At 43.4% G+C, this 17,029-nt stretch overlaps 1 protein-coding gene and 1 long non-coding RNA gene across 2 annotated transcripts in view; one reads left to right on the forward strand and one right to left on the reverse strand.

Annotated features, from left to right (window-relative positions):
* Nucleotides 1-299: 299 nt before the first annotated feature.
* LOC134291323 (uncharacterized) lies at nucleotides 300-1,199 on the reverse strand. Its single transcript, XR_009999034.1, has 2 exons — nucleotides 703-1,199; nucleotides 300-622 (listed from the first exon to the last, which is right to left on the reverse strand). It is a non-coding gene; the product is annotated as an uncharacterized LOC134291323 (long non-coding RNA).
* Nucleotides 1,200-4,671: 3,472 nt separating this feature from the next.
* The window catches only part of LOC109433627 (ephrin type-A receptor 7), a 238,332-nt gene continuing 225,974 nt past the window's right edge, over nucleotides 4,672-17,029 (forward strand). The window contains exon 1 of the mRNA XM_029856050.2: nucleotides 4,672-5,070. The gene's annotated coding sequence lies outside the window, so the exon portion shown is untranslated. The remainder of the gene's footprint in view (nucleotides 5,071-17,029) is intronic.

A 17,029-nucleotide genomic window follows, 5' to 3' on the forward strand; every position in this document is an offset into this window, starting at 1 on the left:
TAATATACTAGCTGTGCCGGCAATCGTCGTACTGCCTGCCTACTGTGGTTTTGTCATACAGTTGCATTAGCAAGAATATTCATAGACTGTCTAAATCTATGTGAGAAATCGTTTGTTAAATAAGCAACCTCGTAAGCAACCGTCGTCAATAAGTACTGTCGTCAATAAGAAAAGAAAAAAATGAGAGTTTTCTTGCCATATTTGATTAAATTTCCAATATAAAACTATATATTTTGAAGAAGCTTGCTCAACATTCATGTTCAAATAATCAAAAGACAATTCTCTATTTAAAAAATATATATGAACCACTAGTTGACTACCCATTTTATTGAATATGCAGAAATACAGGGTATTATATGCCTCTGAGAATATTTCACTTTATCAGGCTGATCCAGCCCTTGATATACTAAACTGTGATCGTTACACTTCCAAAATGAATTATTTGTTGTTGTTAATATCGAATTACACACTTCTAAAAGCTGTTTACGGTGAACGTAATGCATTTTTCGGTACTTTTCCGGGTTAATTTGCGTCGATAAAACAAAGTCGGAGCGTTTGCCTCCATGACCTCCATAATAATCTTAAGGACTACTATATATCTTGCGCCAGTTCCTCATCACACCTGAAAAATATGAAAGAATAATCAATAAATCCAATAAAGTCTTGTGGTGGGAACATTGTCCAGAACTTAAAAATTCTTACATTCGAAGCGTACTCCTGAAGCACCTCCAACAACCTTTGCTTAAAGCATTGCTATTAACGGCAATCCGCTTCCTTTGCGCATCCCTGGTACAATTCCAGATGCCAATTTTACAGCAGCACTAATGAGTTTTCCTATGACCTTGCATGCAGATCCACTCTTATTATTTTGATGAACGATTAAAGTGTTTAAAATACATGTTAAGTATAATTATCTTACTGATAAGAATTTAATTATGTTTGTTTACAATTGTAGGTCGAATGTACAAAACCAGCGCTCAACTGGTCCGAACGTACTTTGACGTATGAACATTTTCAGATGTCAAAACGTCTGAACGCCCCGGTGCGAAGTACAGTAGTGTCTGGTATAAGGTCGAATCGATGAGGTCGAAAGTCTTGCATAGAATCTCAGACCGACGTAAAACTTATTTTTGTTAATAACTTAGTAGATGTACTGTTGTTTTGATATTTCAATTGTAAATTTCTTAGAAGGCATTAAACTGTGTGATATAATATGAGCTTTGAGAAGTTTTCAGTCTTTAATTTTAAATAGGATTTAATTTCCATTTCAGAAACGTTGCTAGCCATTATCTCCACTTTTCGAAAATTGTACATACGACCAAATCAAATCGAGCTCCAGAAATGCTTACAGAAAAAAATCGAATATGGCTTGGTAAATGACCAAAATCATCAAAACATTGGTTTTTTCATAATCATTAATGGAATTGAATAAGCAAGCGAAGCATCGAAATTCGCACTTTCCTAATGATCAAGTCTTTATAATATTTACAATGCAAAAACGTGACACTTTATTTCTAGAAATTTGCTTTAAAAGCACTCTATAAAATTCAATTGAACTGGCCACCATGAACGCCGTGAGCCACTCGCTGAACGTTGGTGAATTGCCATCTCTTCCGCACTGATGGAATGGTCTTCGCTCAATCTGCTGACTCTTTTACCCTGCTGGATTGATCGAATGAAACAACTTGAGGGGAAAGTTTGATGGACTTGGATGATCTTGATGGTTTGGTCAAACTGGATGATAGTGGTGGTTGGATCAATCTTTCGGAGGGGAAATATTGAGGATATGAACACCAACCTCAATCCTCGCTTTTGCAGGTTGATCAGTATTTATATCAAGATTCAACATTATCATCCATCTTCTCCGCAATAAAAATGCAAGCAATACATTTAGCAATATTTCCATCAAATTGTGTTTCTTGATGAAGTTGAAGGAAAGATTGAACCTCTTGGTTGATTCAACTTATTGATAAGTGTAAATGGCACTTTTGAATCTAGAAGTAACAGCAATACAGGGTTGAACTGATGGGAAGTAAACGCAAACTTAATGAGATTTTCCAATAGAGTTAATAAACTATAGAGGACGAATCACAGAGAACAGACATTTAAGCTCGAACAAAAATACGTCAAAATCGTGTGTAAAGGATTTAAGTGTACCTCAACGCCACCAACGGAGACTGCCCCACATAAAAAGTCGATTTGACACCACGATGGCAGTGTTCATCGTTAAAATACACTAGCCCACAAAGTGACACGAGCGCCAAACGGCCAAAAACGGCGAGCACTGGAAACAAATTTGATAACACAACAATGTAAGTGATGGGACGCTAGCGCCGCACAACGGGGACATAACCACATACTCTGAAATGACCGTTACAAAGTTTTACACAAGGCAGAAAGCGAAGATAGACGTCTGTTCTCTGTGGACGAATGTCGCTGCTGTTCCATTTGTTCTCGCTCGCAAACATGTTGGGTATCTATCTGTTAAACTGCATACTTTTTCGCTTTGACACTTATAGCCCGGCCTATCTCCGCCAGCAAGAGATGTTTCGGCAGCGACGCCAGCGACATTCTTCCTCTATAGTTTATTACCTCTATTGATTTTCCTATACATCAGAATAAAACACAATTATCTTCGTACCGTATTACCCCGCTAATACGACACCGACTGTTGTCGAATAACCGGGGTAAACTTTTAATTTGACAAACTGGTCACCCTACACCACGTTGCTAATTGAAATTTGGCAACTCTATTTTTGTTTTTGTTTTGATTTTCGGATTTGTTATGAAACATAGTTTCAACAGATATTGCGGTGGTGCGAATGAAAAGCTCGTTCTTTTTACGATTATTGCCATCCTCAGTCGATTCCGGTTGATCTCCAGGCGGTTTGGGCGTCAAATAGCACCAAAACAGAACTTCCGGAATTAGCGTCTGCAAGAGGAGCTGCTGAGGATGCGAGTATAAGCGCAATATTAAACTGTTTTGCATTTACAGTGTACATCGCTGTGACATTTCAACACTTTTTAATTCGACATGTGTCGAATAAGCGGGGTACGAATTAAAAAGTGTCGAATTAAAATGTGTCGAATGAGCGGGGTAAGACGGTAGTTCAATCATAAACATTTAATAAATTTCTGATAACTGATTTGTATTTATTCCGCTGCCTGTAATAGGTACTACATAGACGGACAAATATATTTGTCATTATAGTCCGACATTTATCCAAGGTTGCCATGATTCACGTTGTGTTGGTCATTTGTTGGGCTTGTTTGGCCAAATATTTGTCATCATAGCAAACAGTTGGGTCTCCAGTTAGCCTAGTGGTTAAGGCTATGGATCGCCAATCCGGAGACGGCGGATTCGATTCCCGTTCCAGTCGAGACGATTTCTCGACTCCCTGGGCATAGTGTATCATTGTCCTTGCCTCACAATATACAAATTCATGCAATGGCAGGCAAAGAAAGCCCTTCAATTAATAACTGTGGAAGTGCTCTAAGAACACAGTTGAAGCGAGGCAGGCCAAGTCCCAGTGGGGACGTAGAGCCATAAAGAAGAAGAAGAAGAAGCAAACAGTCTAATGGCAGCTTTAGGATAATTTTTTTTCACTTTCACCGAAACACTAACCGAAACCAGAGGGTCTAGGACCATTTGAGCAGGAGCACCTATTTTGGACACGTGTTGCTATAATCCAGTCAATTTTGAACCGATTGACTTGATTTTTGAAACACGATCAGATACGCACATTATCTAGTCATGATCAGAAATTGAAGTCAATCGGTTCCAAATTGACTGAGTTATAACAGCAAGTGCCCAAAATAGGTGCTCCTGCTCAAATGGTCCAAGACCCGATGTGTTTTTTGGGCGAATAAATGTGAGGTTAGGTAACGAAAAATGTTCAACTTTGGAAGCAAAAATAACATATTTTTGCACCACCAATTCAATACCTTATGAGTTTTTTTTCAAACAATGTTCCAGAAACATATTTTATTTTACTTTGCAGAAAGTTGAGAAACAGGCTCTACTCCAGTTGGCTCGTTATGCCTAGAAGAAAGTAAAGATTTAAAAAGAAAAATTCCAAATGTTTCCAGATCAATTTTTTTATGATACATACCATACTGCTTATGATCATATTTGAGGCCCCATCAAAAGACTTGCGGAATACAGCATGAATCTATGTATGAATGTAGCTGTAGCAGGCGAGGTAGCAGGTACCTCCGGTGGCCACACCCAGTAGTTCCTAAATGTTCCAAAAATGCTCATAAACATTATTCGATGTTGAAAATAACAGTTCACATCAAATTGAGTAATTTTACTTGCAAATAGTTATGGAAGACACATTATGTCTTCTTCCCAGAGGGAACCAGGTTAAAAAAATATACCACTGGGAGTGGCCAATTCGGCCAAATATAATGCATTATAAGGAAAGTTTTCTTCATTGATCCATTAATCGTGCACATATTATAAACTTGATTTTTTGCCACCTTTTGTACGGAGTCGCATCACTGTGGGATTACGAACGGTTAGAAACTTGCGTTACCCACTGCGTTACCGTTCGCTTTGAGTAGAAATCTGTAAAAACTAGCGTCATTTTCGACCAACCGAACTTTATCGTGCAAGGAAACTTTGCGCACCACCAACCAGCGCACGGACCAAAACGAACGGTCGGTCAGTCAACAACTCGCTCGCGGAGTGTTTGCTAGCCAGCAGCAGGAGAAGAGTAGAGGGCTATCTGTCCCATCGTCGGTCGTGTCTGTCCGGAAAATAGTGTTCTTTTGTGCGTTAATTTTCCCCGGAAAAGTGACTGAAATCCACCCCGGGTGGAGTGAAAAGCGTGCTCCGGTGCCGTGGCCACCGTTTGCGACAGCACGTTGGACCAGTGCGTGCGCGTTTGGACGTGAAAATCGTGCGGGAAAAGACGGTCGATTTTCGTTCAATCGTCCGTTCTGTGAGGATTGGATTTTTCGCTGTCGGTCGCCCTGCTGGAGTGAGAGGGGGTGGGTGGAAGAACATCAGTGCAGTTTGTGAGAGAAGGTGAAAAGGAGCGGAGCGAGGCAGTGAAGAAGAGAAGAGTAGGTTTTGATTTTCTATGTTGGGGTTTTGTTGGTAGTGGTGAGTGGGCTTTCTTCGCAAGGGAATTTCTCGCTCTTTTGGATGCATCAATACATGCGCAAGGGGGATGATTTTGTTGTTGATCTTGTTGAGACAGGAATGCTTTTATAAGTCGGGTGAGGGAATGTAACTGTGTGTGTGAGGCAGAGATGTTGCACCTGGAACAAAAGAGTGCGCAAGGAGGTGTGTGGGTGGGTGTGTTGATTGCTTCTCACTCAGCTTATGTTTCTTGCAGTGGGTGAAGGGTTGATCGTAAATTTCGGGAGAGAGTAAGAGGGAGGATGAAAATATGTTGTGCTTTACTAACACACCTATCCAAGTGGGAGAGCGATGGGTAATATGCTGCAAGTTCGAATAATATGCATGCTGTTGAATTGAGAAGGGTTGCCAGTTCAGATTGGTAATATTTTTGCACGAGTTGCATACAAATTTTTCACATTACATTTTCCATTATACAACTCATTTCAGTTGCATAATGGTCAATACGGAATTCAATTTAACATCATAAAAAATAAAAAAAATTCATTGTGCAACTTATAGTTGTGACAATGATACTGAAATTAACTAAGGCATCAAAGGTAGAGGTGATGTCGTAAAAATATGAATTTCAACAAACAAATTACAGTTTAATATCAGCTTAGTTTGGAATCAATTTACTGATAATTCCATTTTTACTACCCAACTGTCATAGAAGAGATGAAGTGGAACGATTCAATTATTTAAATATGAAATGTAATTTCACACGACATTACCTTAGATCGCCAATAAAGAATGGGTTTGGTGTGACTGATAACCGTCAACGATCAGTAAAGTGACATACGAGCATTAGAATTAAAGAAAGTGATGTTGGTTTGGGGTTTTCGGTCTTCTTTAGACGGATTTGGAGACGAACGGACGTGTTTTCTAGTGATGCCTTATGCCGTGTTTGATTCGTGTTCCTGTAGCAAAACAATCTGTCGGAAATGTCCATCGTGGTGGAGCTGCCATCTTGAGTGTAGTTTCCGATGGAGGAGGGCCTGCAAGCACTCGAAAATTTAGGACGATCTTCGGCAGTGTACAGGAGAACGGTGTGTAGCGGAAAAGTATGAGCCACAAGCTCATTGCATTTTATGACAATTCCAGCATGGAGAAGGTGACCAAAGCCGTAAGGGTGTTATGGGCAAAGTTGGTGTTCACTACTGATCCGAATGGCATATAATTTGCATGAAATAGAGAGATGCTCTGCAAGTGTTTGAGATACATTTCGCATAAAAAAATCTAGTCTGGCATCACTGCTACGAATCCTCAATGTGCACTTCGCATAAAAAATATGCTGCTCCGGTTTACCGGTGTATTGGTCTGTTTCGGCGTCCAAGCAACATACCTCTCGCTCGCTTGCTACTCACCGCCCGCGGTATGCTGGCGAAGAGGAATCTTCGACCATGTTTGCCATGTTTTTTTTATGCTACTCTTCTGCTGCTGCCATGCCACTGCCAAAGTATGCGTGGCAGTGGTGGAAGGTTCCTCTTGATACCACCGACGGCAACGACGACGACAACATCAACAACAACAACGCCAATCCACCTAGTAGTCGGGGGTCGTCGGGAATGTCGAAATCACGCAAGCCAGTGCCAAACGAAGTAGGCAGCGTGCGCGGCGGAGCAAGGGAAAGGTGTTTCAAGAGAGGGAGCGAACAAGAAACAGAGAGAGCGCCGCCGATCATAGGAGCCTGGCTGCTCTGCTGTTGGAAGTTGCATTCAATCATACTGTAGGGTGGCGAGGGTGACGGCGAGCGAGGACGTTCGGTGAGCCAGCCAGCCGACGGACGTCGCCGCGGCAGTTGTACAAGTACCATTGTGCGAAGTCAATGTGTGTATGTTGGAGTTGTCAGTCGTCCGACCAGGGTTGGTAGCGAGGTACTTTCTAGTGATTTGAGGACCGTTTTCGACTCTGTCATCAAAATGTCGGTTCTCGTCTTGGCGTAACGTCCTCCCTGGGACTTTCTTCTGGGATTCCTCCAAAAATGTTTCAAAGATTCTTCTGGATTATACAATATTCTGCTTGATTATTTCTAACAAATGCGTACATTGATTGATTGATTTGTCTTTATTAAAGAGACTTTCACATGCGTACATTTTATAAGCAGCGATTGAGAGAGCATGACTTCAACTTTGACATCATAATCGCCGTCATAAATGACTTTGTGTTTGCTGAAAATATTCCCCCAAGCATGATTATGAAATTTCTCTATGTACTCTTGTAAGTTTTTTCCAGTCGAGGATTTTCTTTTAAAATTCGTCCAGGTAATTTCTTGAAATTTCTTCGTACAAGTATGTTCTCTTTGATTTTTCTACAGTATTTTTTTTTCCAAAAAAAAAAGTTTCCAGGCGAATTCTTCAGTAGTTTCTTTGAGATTTTAGATAGGCATTCCACTAGAGACTCCTCAATTAGTTTCTTTTGAAATTCCTTCAGTCCTTTCTAATGTAATATCTTAGAATTCCTCCAGAACTACTTTTCCCAGAAGGTTTCTGCTGGGATTGATCCGAGAATGTTTCTGGGATTCCTCTTGCTGACAAATCTCATACGATTCCGTTTGGCTAGCTATCTCTTGGTATTCTAAGAGAAGCTTTTGTTTGAATATCAATAAGATTTCTTAAACTTAAACTTCTGCAGTTTCTACAATGGTTTCTTCAGAAGTTCCACTAGGTATTTGAATTACCTATGAAACTAATTCTGGGTATCTCTCAAGACATTCTCTATGAATTAGTCCAGGAGTTATGTCTGAGATTCGCCAAGAAACTTCAAGAGAAGTTTTAAGTGTACTTCCACTATTACTTCTAAAATTCCAGCTATGGTCCTTCCAGGAGTTCTTTCTGGAGCTCTTCGGGAAGTTCTTCTCAGGATGCCTCCACATTTTTTCTGGGACTCCATCAGGAGTTCCTTCTTAGATTCTTCAATGAGTTATTTCTAGTATTATTCCAGTAAATGCTTCTGAGATGCGTGCAAGAAATTCTCCAGATGTTCCTTCTGGGATTCCTGTAGGAATTTATTCAAGGATTTTAGCAGGAATTCGTTTTGAGATTCCTGTACTACCGTTGTCCCATTCCCTTAAGGATTCCCACAAGACATGTTTTTCTAAGGAATCATCCAGAAGTTCTTTTTGCGAATCCTCCAGGAGTTCCTTCTAAAAATCCTGCAGGAGTTTCTTGTAGGATTACTTAAATCCTATCGAAATTCTCCCAGAATTCCATTGGAGATTTCTATTTGTCCTTTTCTGGGAAAACTTTTCAACAGTTCCAGGGTTTTTTTGCGATACTTCTGAAGCACTTCCCTCGAAGTGTATCTTAGAATTTCTCGCCAGGTTTCATTAGTAGTTCCTGCGGAAATTTCTCCAAAAAGTTAGCAGAATTCTAGAGATTCTTAAGGAAGGGTAATAGAGGGTCGCCGAGAGGCTTTTCCATGGGTTTCGGGGGAATTTCAGGGGGTTTCAGTGAGGATTAAAAAGCGTTTTACGGGGTTCCATGAAACTTTTATAAGTTTTTTGGAACACGCCCATAAGCTTTTTGGGGGATCAAAGGGTTTCAGAGGACTTTCAAAGGAGTGTCAAGATGGTTATGGGCTTTACGGGTTTTAGGTATTTTTTAGAAATTTCAAGGTTTCAGTTTGAGGACGTTGATGGGAATTTCAGGGGGATTGGGAGGGTTTCAGAGGGTTTCTGGGACGTTTTAGGGTATCTCAGAAGCACTCAGGACAGAATGTTTTTAGGAGCATTTCGGGGGGTTCCAGGGCATCGAGGGTATTTATGTTTTAGGTGTTTTCAGGAGGATTCGAAAGAAATCAGGTGTGTTCAGGTGAATTTTAGGAGACTATAGTATCTCAGTTGGTCTCACAAGTATCTGACGGGGTCTCAGGGGCGTGTCAAGAGATCATTTAAAGGGAGTTTCAGGAGTGCGTCAGGTTGTCTAAGAGGGTTTCAGGGAGATTCATGTAGTGTCAGCATTTCAGGGAGTTTCCGGTGGATTCAGGGGTTTCAGGGAATCGCAGGAGGGTTTATGATGGCACAACCTCTTTGAGGAGTTTAATGTAGAATACTAAAAAAAAGTCGTGAAAGGAAGGAATCTGTTGAGAATTCTGGAAGGCATTTGAAGCAAGAATACCTGATGGAATTATTAGAGAAATCCTTGTGGGAAATTTAACTCCCAGTTTAACTCCCAGATTCATTCGCGTCCACCTGAAATGTGCAGCCTTTTCTCGGAGTCGTGGGCTTGTCGGAAATCTTTGCTTGTTTTGTAAACACTCGTCTTGTTCATCAAGTACGTATATGTAGATTTTCCAGTCGTTTAATTCTAAAAACATTGAACTTAGGTGTCCTTGTGAAAATACCCAGTACAAATCCAGAAAAATGTCTGATGGCGTACCTAACCAAATTCCAAGAAAACTCTAATTAATTCGAATTCTCTACTACTCCACTCTATTCCATTAAAAAAATGATTATTTTGTACCGTTAATGACACGAAAACTGCACAATTCTTAAAAATTTATTTTGGAATTGCTGTCTAGAAGAATTTCAGAAGCGTTCGAAATGGCCACACGAAGAGTTAGGGGGTTTCAACAGTGGTTCATGCGGTGTCAGGAGGTTACAGAGGGTAATAGGGATTTAGGGACGTTCTTAGGGTTTTTCAAAAAGTGTCAGTGGCGGTCCAGAAGAAGTCCAGGACATTTTAGGAGCGTTCGAGGGATCTTTAAGGGGTTTCAAATACGATTAAGGAATTTTCCAGAAGTTTCAGAAGGTCCACGGTTTTAGAGGGTTTCAGGAACGTTCCAGAGTGTTCCAGTGGGTTTCAGGAGTGGTACAGGGATTTTGAATGGATTTCAGGAGCGTTCCAGCAGGTTTCAAGGGCGTTCTATGAAGTTTCAGGGGTGTTGCAATGAGTTTCAGTGAGGCCCATGGGCATTCCAGAGGTGTTCCAAGGGGTTTCAGAAAGTCATTTAAATATGTATGCTCAAACATCTTCGAAAACATCTTTGAAGACATCATTTTAATCCAACAAACCGTTTTCGAGTTATGATTCGTGATTCGTATATCGTTTTGGTGCCTAAACTTTGACCAAACGTATCCTTTGGACTTAGCCCTTCCACATAACAACACCCAAATTCCCGTGACAACTAGACGTGAGAGGACGTAGAGGTCTCTATATCCCTTTCTCTAACTAATCTTCCTTTCCCGTCACTCAGCTGTCGCAAGGACGTGTCCAGGACAGCTTTCGACTTTTCGACGTGACTTTTCAACAGAAAAAAACGACTTTAGTTGAAACGTTTTGAATCTTCCAGAAAGACCCGCAAATAGGCATCTAGTCTCTAAATGGTGACCTGCTACCAGGCCTGAGATACAGTCAAACCTCCATGAGTCGATATCGAAGGGACCTTCATCGACTCATGGAAATATTCTAGTCTTCTAGTCTTCCAGTGTTCTAGTCTTCTTGTCTTTTAGTGTTCTAATCTTCTGGTCTTCTGGTATTCTAGTCTTCTAGTCTTCTGGTCTTCTAGTCTTCTAGTTTTCCGGTCTTCTAGTCTTTTACTCTTTTAGTTTTCTAGTCTTGGTCTTCTAGTCTACTAGTTTTCTAGTCTTCTAGTCTTCTAGTCTCCTAGTCTGCTAGTCTGCTAGTCTTCTAGTATTTTAGTTTTCTACTCTTCTAATCTTCTAGTCTGTTAGTCTTCTAGTCTTCAAAAGAGTCTTCCAGTGTTATAGTCTTCTAGTCTTCTATTGTTTTAGCCATCTGGTCTTCTAGTCTTTTAGTCTTCTAGTCTTCTAGTCTTCCGGTCCTCTAATCTTCTGGTCCTCTAGTCTTCTAGTTTTCAAGTCGGCTAGTCTTCTAGTCTGCTAGTCTTCTAGTCTTCTAGTCTGCTAGTCTTCTAGTCTTCTAATCTTCTAGTCTGCTAGTTCGCTAGTCTTCTCAAGAGTCGTCCAGTGTTCTAGTCTTCTAGTCTTCTATTGTTTTAGTCTTCTGGTCTTCTAGTCTTTTAGTCTTCTAGGCTTCTAGTCTGCCAGTCTTCTAGTCTTCTGGTCCTCTAATCTTCTGGTCCTCTGGTCTTCTAGTTTTCTAGTCTTCTAGTCTTCTAATCTTCTAGTCTGCTAGTATTCTAGTCTGCTAGTCTTCTAGTCTTTTAGCTTTCTAGTCTTCTAATCTTCTAGTCTGCTAGTCTTCTAGTCTTCCCAAGAGTCATCCAGTGTTCTAGTCTTCTAGTGTTTTAGTCTTCTGGTCTTGTAGTCTTCTAGTCTTGTAGTCTTCCAGTGTTCTAGTCTTCTAGTCTTTCAGTCTTCTGGTCTTCTAGTCTTTAAGTCATCTTATCTTCTAGTCTTGTAGTCTTCCAGTGTTCTAGTCTTCTAGTCTTTCAGTCTTCTGGTATTGTATTCTTTAAGTCTTCTTATCTTCTAGTCTTGTAGTCTTCCAGTGTTCTAGTCTTCTAGTCTTCCATTGTTTTAGTCTTCTGGTTTTCTAGTCTTCTAGTCTGCTAGTCTTCTAGTCTTCTGGTCTGCTAGTCCTCTAGTCTCCTAGTCTGCTAGTCTTCTAGTCTTTTAGTTTTCTAGTCTTCTAATCTTCTAGTCTGTCAGTGTTGTAGTCTTCCAGTGTTTCAGTCTTCTAGTCTCCTAGTCTGCTAGTCTTCTAGGCTTTTAGTCTTCTAGTCTTCTAATCTTCTAGTCTGCTATTTCGCTAATCTTCTAGTCTTCTCAAGAGTCTTCCAGTGTTCTAGTCTTCTAATGTTTTAGTCTTCTGGTCTTCTAGTCTTTTAGTCTTCTAGGCTTCTAGTCTGCTAGTCTTCTAGTCTTCTGGTCCTCTAATCTTCTGGTCCTCTAGTCTTCTTGTTTTCTAGTCTTCTAGTCTTCCAATCTTCTAGTTTGCTAGTCTTCTAGTATTCTAGTATTCTAGTCTGCTAGTCTTCTAGTCTGCTAGTCTTCTAGTCTTTTAGCTTTCTAGTCTTCTAATCTTCTAGTCTGCTAGTCTTCTAGTCTTCCCAAGAGTCATCCAGTGTTCTAGTCTTCTAGTGTTTTAGTCTTCCTGTCTTGTAGTCTTCTAGTCTTGTAGTTTTCCAGTCTTCCAGTGTTCTAGTCTTCTAGTCTTTCAGTCTTCTGGTCTTCTAGTCCTTAAGTCTTCTTATCTTCTAGTCTTGTAGTCTTCCAGTGTTCTAGTCTTCTATTGTTTTAGTCTTCTGGTCTTCTAGTCTTCTAATATTCTAGTCTTCTAGTCTTCTAGTCTGCTAGTCTTCTAGTCTTCTAGTCTGCTAGTCTTCTAGTCTCCTAGTCTGCTAGTCTGCTAGTCTTCTAGTCTTTTAGTCTTCTAGTCTTCTAATATTCTAGTCTGCTAGTCCGCTAGTCTTTTAGTCTTCTCAAGAGTCTTCCTGTGTTCTAGTCTTCTAGCATTCTATTGTTTTAGTCTTCAGGTCTTCTAGTCTTTTAGTCTTCTAGGCTTCTAGTCTGCTAGTCGTCTAGTTTCCGGTCCTCTAATCTTCTGGTCCTCTAGTCTTCTTGTTTTCTAGTGTTCTAGTCTTCTAATCTTCTAGTCTGCTAGTCTTCTAGTATTCTAGTCTGCTAGTCTTCTAGTCTGCTAGTCTGCTAGTCTTCTAGTCTTTTAGCTCTCTAGTCTTCTAATATTCTAGTCTGCTAGTCTTCTAGTCTTCCCTAGAGTCATCTAGTGTTCTAGTCTTCTAGTGTTTTAGTCTTCCTGTCTTGTAGTCTTCTAGTCTTGTAGTCTTCCAGTCTTCTAGTGTTCTAGTCTTCTAGTCTTTCAGTCTTCTGGTCTTCTAGTCTTTAAGTCTTCTTATCTTCTAGTCTTGTAGTCTTCCAGTGTTCTAGTCTTCTAGTCTTCTATTGTTTTAGTCTTTTGGTCTTCTAGTCTTCTAGTCTTCTAGTCTGCTAGTCTTCTAGTCTGCTAGTCTTCTAGTCTCCTAGTCTGCTAATCTGCTAGTCTTTTAGTCTTTCAGTTTTTTAGTCTTCTAATCTTTTAGTCTGCTAGTGTTCTAGTCTTCACAAGAGTCTTCCAGTGTACTAGTCTTCTAGTGTTTTAGTCTTCTGGCCTTCTAGTCTTTTAGTCTTCTAGTTTTGTAGTCTTCCAGTCTTCTAGTCTTCTAGTCTTCTAGTCTTCCCAAGAGTCTTCCAGTGTTCTAGTCTTATTGTCTTCTATTGTTTTAGTCTTCTGGTCTTCTAGTATTTTACTCTTCTAGGCTTCTAGTCTGCTAGTCTTCTCGTCTTCTGGTCCTCTAATCTTCTGGTATTCTAGTCTTTTTTTTTTTTTTTTTTTCCTTATAAACCATAGGGGGATAAAGCTGCTCATCAGACACCCTAACAGGAAGGTTAGGGTAGTGTGGGGATGAGGCCGTCTTCTACAATGCCGGTAGAAGCCAGGACTACTCTCTCCTCGACCCACTAAAACACATTCCTATGGTCGCCAAACCCTACGTCTCTCCGGAACCACCAAGAAGGTATTGCTTCAGAGAGGGGCTAGTGCATATCGCACCCTCAAGGTTAGCTGCCGTAGCCTAGTAGCAACGAACATCGATGACTCGCACTGGAGAGTCCATCACGATAGCATACTGGCGCTTAGCCAGTTTCCCGAGTGGTCCTCGCCACTCCCTTTGTCCTCGGAAGGCGGGCAGGGTCAACCCCGCCCGCGCCCTACTGCTGAGCGGACATCAAGAACTGATGCCCACGTGCAACCCGATCTGACCTGCCCGCAAAGGAAGGGTATCACTACCCTTCAGGCCCTATCAGATGCACCCGTAGGTTGCAGACAGCAGGGTCTCACCTACCCCGACCCTTGCCGGGGACCCCTTTCCAACCGCGGGCTCAGATCCAACCCGGTAGACCGACGCCACGACAGCACCGCTACCGGGACTTCCTCTCCGCGGCCACTTAATCGCTGTAAGGGTCGATCTCGACCGCAGGGCACCGGTATGACCTACGAAGCCGACTTCGAACCCCTGGACCACCTCTTGTACTGCATCTGGACTAGCCATTCTCCGAGTCCACGCGCCACCTCCTCTGTAGCTCCCAGACGATATGGGTGATTGCCGTTGAAACGGCATTCCAGCTAATCTCATCCCTACACATTCTCTGGACCAAGTTGTCCGGAGTTGTGTCCTCCCCGCATGTGGCAAGCATGCGGTCACGCATTGTGCGAAAACGCGGGCACACGAACAACACGTGTTCCGCCGTTTCCTCTAAACCATTGCACACTGGGCATTCGGGAGAATCCGCATGCCCGAAACGGTGTAGATACTGTCGGAAGCAACCATGACCTGTAAGGACCTGTGTCAGGTGGAATGAAACTTCCCCATGGCGCCTATTAATCCAACTATCTACCCTCGGTATCAACCTATGGGTCCACCTTCCTTTGGTGGAACTGTCCCACGCGCGCTGCCATTTGACCATAGAGGCCATCCTGACAGTTTTGCGTATGCCTCTTGTGCCGCGCATTTCGAAGCACTCCATGTCCTCACTGATAAGAATGCTGATAGGCACCATACCAGTAATGACACAGAGAGCGTCGTGTGACACGGTACGGTACGCGCTTGCAACCCTCAGACACATAAGCCTGTAAGTACTTTCCAGCTTCCGTCGGTAGCATTCAGTACTTAGCGCGGTACCCCACGCCGGGCCGCCATACCTAAGTATGGACGTAGCAACACTAGCCAGAAGCTTGCGCTTACTGGCGTACACCGCTGAGCTATTGGACATCATCCGGGACAGTGCCGCAATAGCTGTGGAGGCTCTTTTACAGGCATAATCGACGTGGCTACCGAAGGTAAGCTTATCGTCGATCATCACGCCCAAGTGCTTGACAGAGCGCTTCGACAGGATAGTGCATTCTCCTACACTGATCTCCGTCTGCTGCGCCGACTGCATGTTGTTAACAACCGTCACCTCTGTCTTGTGGTGAGCCAGCTCCAGTTTTCTGGACCGCATCCACGCCTCCACAACCTTGATCGAGTGGTCGGTAGTCAACTTCACCTCCTCGATCGTTTCACCGTAGACTTCGAGCGTAATATCGTCGGCAAATCCGACAATCACCACTCCCACTGGGTACTCTAACCTCAACACCTCGTCGTACATGACATTCCATAACACCGGACCCAGGATGGAACCTTGCGGGACTCCTGAGGTTATGTGAAAGCACTTCCGACCCACCTCCGTGTCGTATACTAATACGCGATTCTGGAAGTAGCTTCCGAGAATCTTGTACAAGTACTCCGGTATCCCCAGACGCAAGAGCGCATCGGCAATAGCAGCCCAACTGGCGCTATTAAATGCATTCCTTACATCCAGAGTCACTACCCCGCAGAAGCGAATTCCCCTCCTCTTAGGCTCGAGTGCTTTCTCGGCGGTTTTTGTAACCGACAAGATAGCGTCTACGGTGGACCTTCCCTTCCGGAAGCCATACTGGTTGCTCGAGAGACCATCTACGCCCTCAGTGAACTTCAACATTCTATTGAGGATGATCTTTTCGAGCACCTTCCCCGCCGTGTCAATCAAGCATATTGGTCTATATGCCGACGGGTCTCCGGGTGGTTTCCCCGCCTTTGGCAATAGTACCAGGCTCTGCCTCTTCCAAGCTTCTGGGAAAACTCCCTCGTCCAGGCATTTCTGCATAGCAGACCTGAACATCTCGGGAGCTTCTGCAATAGCTACTTTTAAGGCCAAGTTCGGAACTCCGTCCGGACCTGGGGCCTTACCTACGCTAAGGGACTTAGCTATCCCCGCAAGTTCCACATCGGTGACCCTTTCCTCATCGCCAGCCCCAGTCCCCGGCTGTCCTACGAAAGGAGGCCAAGGACTAGGATCATGACGCGGAAAAAGTCCTCCAATGATCCCCTCCAACATCTCTGGAGATTGCTCTGTAGGAGCCATCACACCTCTCGTCTTGGCCATAACGATCCTGTAGGCATCACCCCACGGGGTCGTATTGGCACTCTGACAGAGACCCTCAAAGCAGGCCTTCTTGCTTGCTCTTATCTCGGTCTTGAGCGCGGCTTTTGCAGCGGCGAACACCACCCGCCGTTCGTTTCGCTCTTCCTCTGATCGTGCTCGCTGCATCCGCCGCCTAGCCCGTAGGCAGGCGCGGCGCAGGTCCGCAATCGCGTCGGTCCACCAGTAAGCCGGTGGCCTCCCATTTCTAGGGTGGACTCTCCTAGGCATGGTCGCATCACACGCACGTGAGAGCACCGCTACCAGCTCGTCGCCGTCTAAACCGAGTAAGTTTCGCTCACGGCGGAGCGCTTCCCTAAATACCTCTTCGTCGAAGTATGATGTCTTCCACCTACGAGGGCTTGGCCTTGGCCTAGCCGCCTCTTCTTCTATCCGCTGTCTGCTGTTGTTGTAGTCGATACTGTAGCGAACCGCCAGGTGGTCGCTGTGAGTGTAGCCATCATCTACTCTCCAGTTCGAACTACTTGTTAGGCCAGGACTACAAAAGGTCACGTCAATAATTGACTCCGCTCCGTTTCGACTATAGGTACTCTTGGTACCGACGTTAGCCAAGTCGACATCTAAGATGGCCAGTGTTTCAAGCAGGATCTGACCCCGCTGGTTCGTGAAACGGCTTCCCCATTCCACAGCCCAGGCATTAAAGTCACCCGCTATTACCACCGGCCTTCGCCCTGTTAGCACGGTCGTTAAGCGGTCCAGCATTTGCGTGAACCGCTCGATCGGCCACCGCGGAGGCGCATAACAGCTACAGAAGAAGACCCCGTTTACTTTGGCGACCACGAAGCCCTCATAGGTAGTAGACACCAACTCCTGCACGGGGTATTTACCCGTCGTCCATATCGCCGCCATTTTCCTGGTCCCATCCGAGGCCCAGTTGCCGTTGCCGGCGGGTACTCGGTATGGGTCCGAAATGATGGCGATATCCGTCTCCCACTCAGAAACCGCCTGACAAAGCAGTT

Source organism: Aedes albopictus, chromosome 1, assembly GCF_035046485.1.
Source record: "Aedes albopictus strain Foshan chromosome 1, AalbF5, whole genome shotgun sequence".
Lineage (NCBI taxonomy): Eukaryota > Metazoa > Arthropoda > Insecta > Diptera > Culicidae > Aedes > Aedes albopictus.